This window comes from Diceros bicornis, chromosome 5, assembly GCF_020826845.1.
Source record: "Diceros bicornis minor isolate mBicDic1 chromosome 5, mDicBic1.mat.cur, whole genome shotgun sequence".
In the NCBI taxonomy this organism is placed as follows: domain Eukaryota; kingdom Metazoa; phylum Chordata; class Mammalia; order Perissodactyla; family Rhinocerotidae; genus Diceros; species Diceros bicornis.
The window spans coordinates 49,601,163-49,614,123 of NC_080744.1; the positions used below are offsets into that span (position 1 = coordinate 49,601,163).

The following is a 12,961-nucleotide window of genomic DNA, read 5'->3' on the forward strand; positions in this document are numbered from 1 at the left end:
AAAAAAAAAATCCTGTTTGGAATAAGAATGCAACGTGAGTGAACGCATTTTGGAGCCAGAAGGACAAATAGAAGACCCAAATAATACTTTTGTTGTATTTCCTCAAATTTCTCACCATAATTTATGGGCAAAGCATTGAATTTGACCTGCCTTGGAATTAAATTTTCTTTTCCTATTTGTCTTTAGGAAAACCTTGCTGACTCTTGTCCAAGATTGTCACTTTATTAAAAATATTCTCCTCCATAACTTAGACACATAGAAATTTTTACATTTTAAATTCCTATACACAGATTAGTGTTTCGGCCTCCCTTCACTTCATAATTGGAAAAACACTTAAAACATGAAATGAAATCAAAATGACCTAAAAAAATCTGTAGATGGAATTAGAAATTATCCATCCTAGAATTAAGACTTTCCTGCTTATTACTATTTATGTATACAAAATTAACTGAAGATGCAAGAGTCTCTTCCCAGCTAGACTCCGAGCATCTTCGGAACAGCAGTTACCGTACTCTCTTTGGTTAGCCCATTGCCTACTCAGCAAGGGGAGTACAGAAAGTACTCAATTTGTATTTGTTTAGTTGTAGAATAAAATTGACTTTATTTAAAATGTACTTTTCTTCTAATTTAAAAGCTATTATTCTGCAGTATAATTCATTTTATTATAAAGCATAGATACTAATTTCCATGTCACATAATGTATTATTTTGGAAAAAGAATAAGGAAAGCTATTTGGTCAGGCACTGAAAATCCAAAAAGTTTCCTGGTACATAATCCACCTTCTCTAAAGTTTTTTTTTTTTTTCCTTTATGACTTGGTTGGAAAGACTTTTCACAAATAGGAAGATTTTTGGTTTTAATTTTAATTAAGGCAGATGGTTAATTTAAATGGTAAATGGGTATTTTTGGAGAAATAAAATTAAAAACAAAATCTTCTCCCAACCCAGAAATTCTCTCCACAAAGTTAGCTGAAAAAGAAGACACTTTATTGTTGAATAAGCATTAAAACAGAATGTGATGTGTGTCACAGATGTTCAACTAAGAGATCTAAAAAACAGAAAGAAATCTCCCTCTTTTATAGAGCCAAACAGATACAACCCATTACATACATACATACATTCTCAAGATAAACAATAGCCTCAAGTCCTCTAGTAAGAGGACTTGACAACACCATTTGTCACTCATAGTTCATCCTAACCTTACTTGGTAATTGGGGTGACCATCTGTTCTATCTAATTAGCTTTATTCAGAGGAAAACCAAACCCTGTCATATCTTTATGACAGGAGGTAGTTTTGCAACTTGGAGCAAGGTGCAGAGGGAAGTTAGGCTCTGACCCTCCCACAGAAACTGGGAGATGGGGTGCTATCTCCCTTGATGTTTACATTTCAAACAGATGGCTCCAGGTCCTTGAGAAAGACATTCCTAGATCATAAAGCTGACAAAATGCCAATGTAGTCTTCAAAGGGATTTATATACATTTCAAAGAGAGTAGATAGTACTTACAGTTATAAATTTTCTAAAGTAAAGGCTCAAAGAAAAAGGAGGAGAGGGAAATTTCTGCCTTTATTTTCAGCAGAGAGAATTAAGCCTCTTATTTTTAATTTGTATCTCTCCTTACAGTATCTACCTTCTGGTTACTCCAGGCAAATATTTATGGTAATTGAGTGGGGGTGGTGAAAAGAGAGGGAGAGAGCACTACTCTCATCTCACTCATACCCTGCTTTTATTTTTCGTTTTTAGTTTATCTTTTTTTCATGTTTCTTAATGTTAAACTTGGTACTTGTTGGCCAAGCCGTGACCAGAAGTGACTACTGTGCTGCAAGTGAAGAAGATTTCTTTAAGTTTGTTCTTCAAGATCCTGGCATGCTGAGAGATTTGGGAACAGCTTTCTCAACTTCCTCTTCCTTGGTCTCAGGTTCACAAGCCTCCAAATTAACCTCTAGTTAATAAATACCAGGTTAATAAAAAAAGGGATTAAATGTTCCTTTAATCATTATCCAAATTATTTCTCTTTTTTCCCTTTACAAAATTATTCTGTGTTATAGTTTCTTATTTAAAACTTTTTTGCTATATATAGCACATTTCAGGAATGGGCCAATAGAAGACATGGTTCAGATAACCACTTTAGTAAAGGTGTCTGGAAAAGCTTTCTTCTCCTGCTTCCCATGATGCTGCACTCTCCCGGTTTTCCTCCCGCTTCACTGGCTACCACTTCTTGGTCTCCTTACAGGCTACTCCTCCTCTACTTGACCCCCAAATGAAGGAGTGCTTCTGGATGGAGTCAAAAGTTCTCTCTTTATTTACTATCAGTCCATAGGTGGTTTCTTCTAGTCCCATGGATTTAAATACCATCTGATATTGATGAATCCAAATTTATATCTCCAGCTCTGAACTCTCCTATCAGTTCCAAACTCATATCTAAGAGCTTACTTGAAAGCTCAACTAAATGGCTGATAGCAACTCACATTTAATATGTAGAAACAGAACTCTTGATCTTCCCCAGTCTACCTTTCCTCCAGGCCTCTTGATTGAATAAACGACACCATTATCCATTCAACTGCTCAATCAAAATGAGACAGAATAGGGACGGGACTCTGCACCTCATCCTTAACCACCAGGTCCGGCACCTCCCAGCCCAGCTATTTTTGAAGTCAAGATAAGCAACCTTCCAACCTCAAAACTTCCCCCAAGCAGTCGACCCAACTCCGGCATGGGCACAAAGCCTCGAGATGACCACTATACTACCTTCCTGGAGTGGCGGTAGTGAGCTACACCGCCATGTCGGACATACAGGGCAGGCACAGAGACCACAACCCTGACGGGGCTTGCGAAGACGATACCACCAGGAAGAGAGAAGCAGAATGCCTCCATCGGTGGAGAATCATGACGCCAGTCGGCTCCCTTCACCCCATAAAAGACTCAGGACGACTCCCTTCGGGGAGCCAGCCAGAGAGCCACTTCTCCTGTGCTGTCTCCCCTGTGCTCAAGCATAAGCCCCAATAAAACCTTGTCTGAGACTTCAGTTGGGCCTCTTGTCAATTTCTATTACACAGAGAGCCTAAGAGCCTAGGGTTGGTATCAAAAACACAACACAAAACAAAACAAAAACCTAGTCATTTCATTGATTTACATGGTCCACATCAAACCCATCAGAAAGTTATGTCGATTCTACCTCTAAAATATGTTTCGTATCCACTCCCTCTATCAATTTTTACAACCACCACCATAGAACAAACCACTATCCTTTCTCATGAAAGGATGAGAGACTGCCTTTGAACCGGTCTCTCTGCTTTCGTTCTTCAACCTCTTCCTCCATATGTCAATCACCATGATCTTTTAAAAATATGAATCTTATTACTTTGGTAATCTCATGATATACCTTTAAGAACTTTCCATTGCGCTTAGAATTGAATTAAAAATCTTTATTGGAGTGTTCTTCACACTTTTGTCCAAATGCCCCTAGATATTGAAAAATGGACAACTAAGAGTAAATATTGGAGACAAATGCCTTGCATTTTAAAAAATCAACACTTTAAAATAAAAGGGTTACATAATTCTCCTAAATATATTCAACTAATTATTAAATATAGCAAGCAAAATTATTTTGTAAAATCATCCCTTAGTGAGATGCATAGGATTTTTTTTTTTCAATTTGATCATATTTCTGTAGACTAACTTTTTTTGTAGCTAGAATAAGACAGACTTCAGGGTTCAGCATTAGTTCCATTCTTTTTGTGCACTTTAGGATTTTTTTGCATAGCCACATTTCAATTGCATAGGTTGTTCAGATATGCCTTAATAAGTATGAGAGAGATATGAACCCTTAAGAGTTGTTATATATGGTTACATTTGTAATTTCATTTCATGGTGAAATATATTAATTTCTAATTATGTACTTGATGGAACAAGCATATCCTATCAACATCTGACAGGGAGAAAACCATTCTAATTAACCAAAGCTGGTTTTCTATAGTTCAGAGCATAACATTCTAGGTTGTATTTTGGGAACATTTTGTTCTACACCCTTACTTAAGATATTAAGAATGCAACTTTGTAGAAATTAACAGCAAAAAGACGACAATGTATTAGTCATTATTAAATATGTGCTTATAAAAGGTGTATTATTTACAGGAGAATCTATAATATATTCCTGTTAATTTAAATCTGATAAATGAATCATGAGAATATATAAAATAGTGGATAAGTGGCTGAGTGACAACAAGCAGGAGGCTTTCTCTAAGTGAAATAATGTGTGGCTTTACAGTACTCAGTGGTGTTTTAGTAACAGTTAATGAGATGTATCTTTTCCAAAACTCTGAATAAATATTTAAAAAAAGACTTTTAAAAACCTCTATCTTATCTCCAATATATTCATATTTTTCTTTATAATGTATAATATTGATTGGAAGTAAACAAGAAATCTTTGACTTCCTCTTAAGATCATGCAAAACATGCAACTAAGACACAGACTACCTCATGGGCAGTAGCAGTGTATAATATTGCTTTGGCTGTATTACCAGAACTCACTCAAAATTATGGCCTTCCTTAAATCTGTATCTAAACTGAGTCTTGTGTAAAATGGAACTCATAGTCACTAATTAGAATATACATCATACACAGATTTCAATATACTCCTTTCTCTGTGGATTTATTTCTAAAAAGGCTTATACTTATTGAGTTTTGATTGACATCACATTATCTTGCTTAATTTTTCCTACTTAAAGGGTCAGTATCTCTTTCAGAAAATCATAACGTTTAAAAATCCATACTTTTTAAATAATATTTTTTCCCAGAAAAATATTTAAAAATTTAAATAGGATTTAATAATGATTTTAAAAAGATAAAATGGCTTCATCATTAATTTTTTTCAAATCACATACTTCATATTTCATGCCACTGTAGTTTTCTTTTTCTAGTTTAATTCTTTTCAAAATTATGATTCAGGTTGCAGATGCAGTCACAGTAGGCTATCTTTCCAAGGTATGGGTCATTCCATCAGGACATACGCAGTTGCCTTTTCTCTGAAAACAGTCTTAGCAAGAAATGGACAATGCAATTTTATTCATGCAAGGCGGAATTCTATAAAACAGGTTGTAATTTTAGAGTATATTTTGTACATCATCTTGAATTTGGTGTATTGATCCTTAAATACTATTTTATTTTTCTACATGACAAATAAGAAATACAGAGAATCTTAAAATTTTTTTCATTGTAAAAGTAAAGCATGCTTGTCATATAAAAAGTGAGGAAGTAGAAGGAATAAAATACCATGTCTTTGGTAGAACGTGTAGTGGTTTGGAGCACAGATTTTAGGGTCTAATTGACTAGGTTCAAATCCCAGCTGTGCCATCAACTAACTGTATGACCTTGGGAATGTTAACGTACTTACTTGTCCATGCCTCAGTTTCTACAATTGTAAAATAGAGACGATGTTAATAGTAACTATACCATAGGGTTGCTGTGAGATGAAATGAGTCATTCAGATAAACCATCTATCTCCAGGAAATATTCATTAAGCACTAGTTAACATCAACCAAGATGACCATTGTTGATGATTTGCTATGTTGCTTTTTTCTCATGTATTTTTAACATTTATTATAATAATAATAATACATGAGTGTCTATGTATATATCCTGCTTTTCTTTTAAAATTAATATTTAGTAATTTTTTATGACTACAAAATTGTTACATATTCTTTGCAGTAAAAAAAAAAATGCAGATAACACATTGGCTCAAAAATATTGTTCTGATCATGGAAACCATTTAAAATGCTTTTCCAGGGGAAGGGGTCAGGGGCATATAAGTACAGTGATGGATGGCAGCTAGACTTTTGGTGATGAACACGATGTAGTCTATACAGAAGTTGAAATATAATGATGTACACCTGAAATTTATATAATGTTATAAACCAATGTAACCTCATTAAAAAAAAATGCTTTTCCTAGAGTATCTTAGAGCACTGTATACACAGCTGAGCGCAGACCTCCTCGTCTGTGAGAATGCGTGATATAACTGTGAACATTGGATGATTGTCCCCAGGGAAATTAGACATCCTTCCCCATAATGCGTCTTCAGAGGGAACTTACAATGGGCTCCTTATGCTGGCTGCCTCCATGATAGATATGTAACTTACAGTCAGTGTCTCTAAGGGAAACAGTCCCATTTACCACCTATCACAGTTGCTATCTTGTTTCACCCAGGATAGAGTTCCCAGAAGACTCCTTGAACAGGAAAGAAGCTCTAACATTTTGCGGGACAGACATATCAGAAGGCTACTATTTTAGTCATTGTCATAACAAAATACCACAGGCTAGGTGGCTTAAGCAATACAAATTTCTTTCTCATAGTTCTGGAAGCTGGAAAGTCTGAGATCAAGGTGCTAGCTGATTCGGTTTCTCCTAACGGTTCTCTTCCTGGCTGGCAAGTGGCCACCTTCCCACTGTGCCCTCACACAAAGAAAGAGAGAAAAGTCTTCCTCTTCTTATAAGGCCACGTTCCTATCGGATTAGGGCTCCATCCTTATGACTTCATTTAACCCTAATTATCTCCTGAAGACCCTGTCTCCAGATGCAGTTGTACTGGGGGTTAGGGCTTCAACATATGAATTTGGGGAAGACAACAATTCAACTTTCATGTACTGTACAGGCAAAGAGGAATTCAGGAAATGTCAATCCTGTAATCTGCGTGAGTGTATTCTCCTGGCCCTACTATGGGACAGAAAAGAAATTTCTCCATTTTGTTTAGCATCCAACATAATGTCCTGATGAAAACATTTAATGAACACCTTACTGTGTGCTAGGAACTGTGCCGGGTCCTGGGGCTTGAACTCTGTTCTTCAGAAACTCTGTCACCTCCACGTCTAAACTCAAACTATGTTTCAAGTCTTTCATTGATTTGACCTCATCCATTTGTCCAAACTTGCTTCTCACATAATATTCCAGGGTGAACCATTCACTCTACTTCATCTGTTTTTCTACAAATGCTTTTGAGTACTTAACACATGTTGGGTTGTTCTAGGCATTGTGGATAGAGAAACAACCTAAGCAGAGTCCCTGCTTCCATGAATTTTAAAGCCAGTATGGGGCTCAGACAATAAACAAACAGAATAACATGATATCAGTTAGTAACCCTTATTGTGAAGAAATAATGATAGGAGGAGAGAGCCCAATTTAGGAATATATGTGCCATTTTGGATGGAGTGGTTAAGGAAGTTTTCTTGAATGATGGGGGCATTTGAATAGGGACTTGAATAACTGAGGGAAGGAGTTGCATGACTATTTAAGGAAAGAGCATTCCAGGCAGAGGGCAGAACAATTGCGAAGTTCTTGAAGTGGGAGCATGCTTGAAGTATTTGTGGAATAGCAAGCCGACCAAAGTGGGTGAGTGGAACAAACTAGGGGAAAGAATGGTGGGAGATGTAATTGAAGAGAGAGCCAGGGACCAGATCATGCAAGGCTTGGGGCATGATGTCGTTGATTTTCCTTCCACATGGGTAGGAAGCCCTTCGGGGGTTTGGTGGCTGTGTTGAGAATAGGAGGTAGTGGGTAAGCGTGAAGACAGGAGGCACTAGCAGTCATCAAGTCTGGATGACCCATCTCAGCCTCATTGTGGTGTATCACCCGCATTCCTGCTTCTTCCCCTTTTCTCTGATCTCTCATTTGGCATGAGAGTCATGGTATATGACTCCTCTCTCCATTTATTCAATCCTTTGTGATCCAGCTCATGACATTTTATTAACTTCCGGCTTATTTTATGCTGGGGAAAAACACTGCAGGTGACTTCTCTTCACATCTTTCAAATAGTTTAACATTCCTGGATTCTGCCAACTAAATCCATAATTTTGAGAAGGATTTCCTAAATGTGTATCATTCTATCTTATTAAAGTAACACTTTTCTTACCTGCTGATTTCTAATCCAAAGCCTTATCTAAATGGAACGCAGAAGAGAATCCAGAAAAATATGCCTCTGGGCTGCCAGAAAAGATACCCCAAATCCATGCCCTAAAGTCCATATGTTTTCCTCTTACAGCCTCATATCCGCAAACCGCTGATAGAAGAGATATATGACAGTTGGAAGAGATACATTAGAAGAGATACATAATGAACTGTGATGGGAAGTTTCCCTCCTTTCCTGTTTCTGGGGATCTCACTTATTATCCCACTGACCATAAAAGAAGAATTCGTTTTTCCCCAGCTGATAGGATGGACTACTCATCTCACTCAGCATAATGTGGGGTGAAGTCAGTCCCACAATATGTAAACCACTCCATTAGAAAATACTGGGGACACCTGAAGGAACAGACTGGGATGTTCTGACCTGAAGGAGCAGGATATATCCGACATTTTTTAAAGTTTAGAAGTGGAAGGTCCTGGGAGAGCTATCATTTCTAATTCTTAAGCTTCCTGTCATTCTCCTCCACTTCCATTTCTTTCCACTGTTCACCTTCCTTTTTATCTATCTCTTTTCCATCCCCCTACCTGGGGAGGAGGGAAGGTGGGTTTTGTGTATCATCCTATTTAATCAATCTATTCTTTAAGAACCAGAATGAAATTTCTGGAAATAACGAAAAAATAGAGCACAATGCTTAGATGTGTCTCAAGAATGCCTGCTAAAGCATTACTCTTTATAATGGTGACTGCATAATGCATTTATTTATGTTTAGCATCTATTTTTTATGTTGTAGCCGTGGCACCTGAATTAGTCAAGATTAATGGCCTGGCCCTACAAATAATGAGCAGTGTCTAAACGACCGTGGTGTAGGTTCTCAATGAATGCCTGTTGAATTCAATTTCAATAATAATCTGTCCCATTAAATGAATGACACAAGTTCTGAGACAGGCAACTTGTATATCCTGCTCATAGTTAAGACAGCTGTGAGGAGATAGGAACGCCCTTTGTGGACTCCTTAAAGACAGTAAAATGGACATTTTACTCAGGTTTCCAAAAGGTCTCTGGACTCCGACAGATCTGGCTTGAAACTTGCTACTACCAGTTATCAGCTGTGTGAGGCATAATTTCTCTAAGTCTCAATTTTCTTATCTATAAGATGATAATAATGATTGACGCCGCTCTTACACTTTGACAAGGGCCCACCCTGGCCCTTTTCTGACTATGCCCTTCCGCAAGGTGTGAAGAGTTGGCAGGGCCAAGGAGATATGCCCACTCAGAGCCCGCAGCGCCCCCAGCTCCACCCCACAGACCAGCTCTGAGTATCTAGGACCCCAGAAACTCAGGTTCATAGGGCTCTGAGTCTGCTTTCAGAGCCTGCCCGAGGTGACGAAGGAGGGGCTGCTTGAGGGATGGGAGAGGTGTGAACGGAGCTTGTATGTTCAGCTCGACACCCACAAATCTGCATTTCAGGCATCTTGTGTAGTGCAGGTAGAGCCTGAGGTAAGAAGACAAGAAGTGTGCACCTGGGATGGGTACCCTAGGGTACCCGTGGGTATCCTGGGGCAGCCACACTCCTGTGCAAACCTCCAAGGAATGAGAGAATAGGAAATTTGAACCTGGAATTCCAGGGAGTTACGATGTACGTTTTTCAAGATAGGGGGATGGAATATATTTTATTTAGCAGGTTGTTAGCTTGATTTACTATTGTTTTAAAAGGTTATTTGTAGTTGAGATAATTGCAAATTCACATGCAATTCTAAGAAATAATACAAGGGATCCCTTGTACATTTTGCCTAGTTTCCCTGAACGGTAACATTTTGCAAAACTATAACATAATATCACAATCCAGATATTGACATTGATACAATCCAAAGATCATATTCTGTTTTCCCCAATTTTACTTGTACTCCTTGGTATGTATGTGTGTATTAAGATCTATGCATTTTATCACCTGTGTAGGTTCATGTATTTACTACCACAGTCAAGACACTAAACAGTTTTAATACCACAAAGATTCCTTGTGGATTTATTACTTTTAAATATATAGATGTATAGAATGTCCCAGCAAATGAGGGGGAGTAGTATTAAAACTAAATGTTTGGCCTAGGCTAACTTAAGAGTAAAGTAGTATATCAGAATGGAGGACACTTTTGAAAAGGAAAACTCTTCCTGAGATAAAATGCTAGTGATTCCTTTGGGAGAGGTTTTTCTCCCACTTGCATTTAGAGGGGTGTACTTGAAACTTCTGCCTCTGATTCCTGGGACAGGCTGTTTCTCTGTCCTTTATTGCTCAATACTCCACGTCTATATATTGTTTGCCCAACACTCTTTTTGTTGTTTATTGCTCAATACACTGCATCCATGAATACAGGAAAGCTGACCCTGAGGCCACCCTCATGCTTTAGCAAAGCTCTTGGGCTTCCTAGGAGCTCTGATTTCCATAGTTTGCGGGAGAGTTGAGGACCATCCTGCTAATCTTATTAGGAACCTATAAACTTCTCAGGCTTACACTCTACCCTGGATATAGATTTTAGGGCAACTAGGCCAACTCATGTTCTACTGGGGTGGTTAACAAGGCAGAAAGGGATTTTATTACCTGCCAGTAGCAGAAATTACTCTTGAAGGGTGTGAAAAAGGAGAAAGCACTATGGGGTGGGGAGGGGGGAGGCGATAAAAGGTAAGACCCTCATGGACCTGGAACATAATCAAATGAAAAGAAGTACAGTTAGGTTACAGCTAGGACTCAGGTTTGGAACAGTTCTACCCCTGAACTCCCTGCAGCTTGTCCCAAATGTTCTGTGGTCCACTCTGGAATCCTTTTGATGGTTGGCAGGAGCTTCTGTTCTTCCTGCCTCTACCAGATACAGCCTGTTGGCTAGCTGACAAGCTGGCTCATTCTTAAAGCTCTTCTTTTCCAGTCTTTTGGCTTCTAAGTCTCTGCATTGTCAGCAGTTGGTTGACTCCTAGCAGGAGCCAAGACCTAATCTGGGAATGAAGCCAGGATCCAGGGCAGCCAAAAGGCAAAAATTGGCTGTGAAAATAAACCTAGTACTTCCTTAGGGACTCTGGGATGTTAGCAATGTTATTGAAGCAAACCCTTTGCTTATTTTGGGGTCCATATTTTTGGTGTATGTATATATAGAAACATATTTTTCCCCATATATATATGTTAGACAAATGACTGCAGCCCCAAATTTAACGTAACTGTGCACATATATTGTGAGTAGTTGCTAAGAACATCAATCTGGGTAGCAGAATCACATAAGAAGCAATGGGAGAGAGCAGAAGGTAATCCTATTTGCAACTTGAATGTTGTCAAAGCATATTTTGGGAGAAATTTAATTTATTTCAGTCTTATAAATCTTTTTTGTTGCTTTAACTATTTTAAATACAGAAAGATTGTTAATAAATACATAAGACCATTATCTTACCATACTGAGAAAAAACACTGTTAATATTTTGCTTTACTTTCTTTTATTTTGTCCGTATATTTACCATAAATTATATTTGTGAGAATTTAAAAGTAGTATATGATTATTATAGAAAATATGGAAAAATCAAAAATAGAAATAAAATTAAAATCATGCATAATTCTACTACCCATAACACCACTGCTGACATTTTGGTGTATATCCTTCTAAAATATGTGTGTGTGTGTATACATACCATTTGTTAAAACATATATGCAATATATACTTTAACAAAATTGAGTTATAGTATATACCTATTTTATAATCTTCCTTTTCTACCTAATGATGTATCTTGAAGATTGTCTCATATTCTTATAAAAGATGACTTTTAATGACTAAATAGTATTCCATCACACAGATGTGCCATAACTGACTTAACAGTTTTCTTATTTTGGATATTGAAGTGGTTTCCAGTTTGTCATTGTAGAATAGAAAGTGGCAGAAATTTAGCACTTCTGCATTCAGTGTCAGAGGGACTTGCTAAAAATGACTGTTCATTCTGTCTGTTGCTTCCAGCCCCTGCTGTTTCTGGAAATTTGCTGTGTCAACCATCTCCTCTTTTTCCGTTAAGAGTACGGATCTTATTATAAGACAATATAGTTAAGAGTATGCCTGCAGCAATGCCAGAGGGACCTGAGTTCAAGTCTTAAACCTGCCATTTTCCAGCTCTCAAAGACTCAGTTATCTCATATTGAAAATAGTGTTATTGTAAGGATTACACTAGACAATGTATCTAAATTTACGTTGCTATTTAGCTGATAATAGTATTATCATTTATTGGCTCTTCTTTGAGACATATTTATTGAGCAGTTTAATGTGGCAGGCATTGTGTTAGGTGCTGAAGATACAAAGATGGGAAAAACAAGCACAACCCTGGCCCTGTGGCTTTTACAGTCCAGCATTATAGAAAATCATCAAACAATCATGTTTTTAAAAATTCAAAATTGCAGCTATGCCAAGCGCTAGGGAGGAGAGAGACCTGGTGCAAGGAGATCTGTCATAGGGAATTTGATGTAGCCACAGAGGAACTTGTGTTCTCAGAGGGAATAAGGACCTTTGCTCTATGATTCTGGACAAGAAGAAAGGGCTACAGGAAGACTGGTATCCACCAGAAAACACTCTACTTGCTCTAAGATCTTTTTTTGTCTTCTCTTCCCAAAGAACAGAAACTATGAATGTGACTTTGCAATGATGCACTGCAGACTGGGACCAGCAGGAAATGTCTTTAACTCTTTGCTTCCGACTGTGCATGGCCCTTGATCATCTTTCTTGTTTACAGCATCTGTGCTTTCATAGCCTTTTACCCACACCTCCAGGATGGACCATTGTAATGAGCTTCTTTGCCTGAGTTTGTGTTGTTTCTCACCTTCTTTACTCTGCCACACTGGCAATCTTTGTATTACCAGAGCTTAGCAGGGTGCCTGGCACACAATCGGCTCTCACAACACGCATGGCAGGTTGACTTAAAAGCTAATATAATATTTCAGGGCAGGACAGACGACACCTGCCCGGGAAGACGTAGGGAAAAAGGAAGAGACTTCTGGCCCTGAGCATACCAAAGCCCAAAGACAATTCAGTGTGAAAAGGAGTGGAAACTAAA

The 12,961-nt window shown here is 37.9% G+C and overlaps 1 protein-coding gene and 1 long non-coding RNA gene across 8 annotated transcripts in view; one reads left to right on the top strand and one right to left on the bottom strand.

Moving 5' to 3' along the window:
* The window catches only part of LOC131406098 (uncharacterized), a 37,708-nt gene extending 34,696 nt beyond the window's left edge, over positions 1-3,012 (top strand). Inside the window, exon 3 of the long non-coding RNA XR_009220057.1 lies at positions 2,231-3,012. This is a non-coding gene — a long non-coding RNA (uncharacterized LOC131406098). The remainder of the gene's footprint in view (positions 1-2,230) is intronic.
* Positions 1-12,961, bottom strand: part of WDR72 (WD repeat domain 72) — a 294,043-nt gene that overhangs the window by 262,729 nt on the left and 18,353 nt on the right. The window lies entirely within an intron of this gene.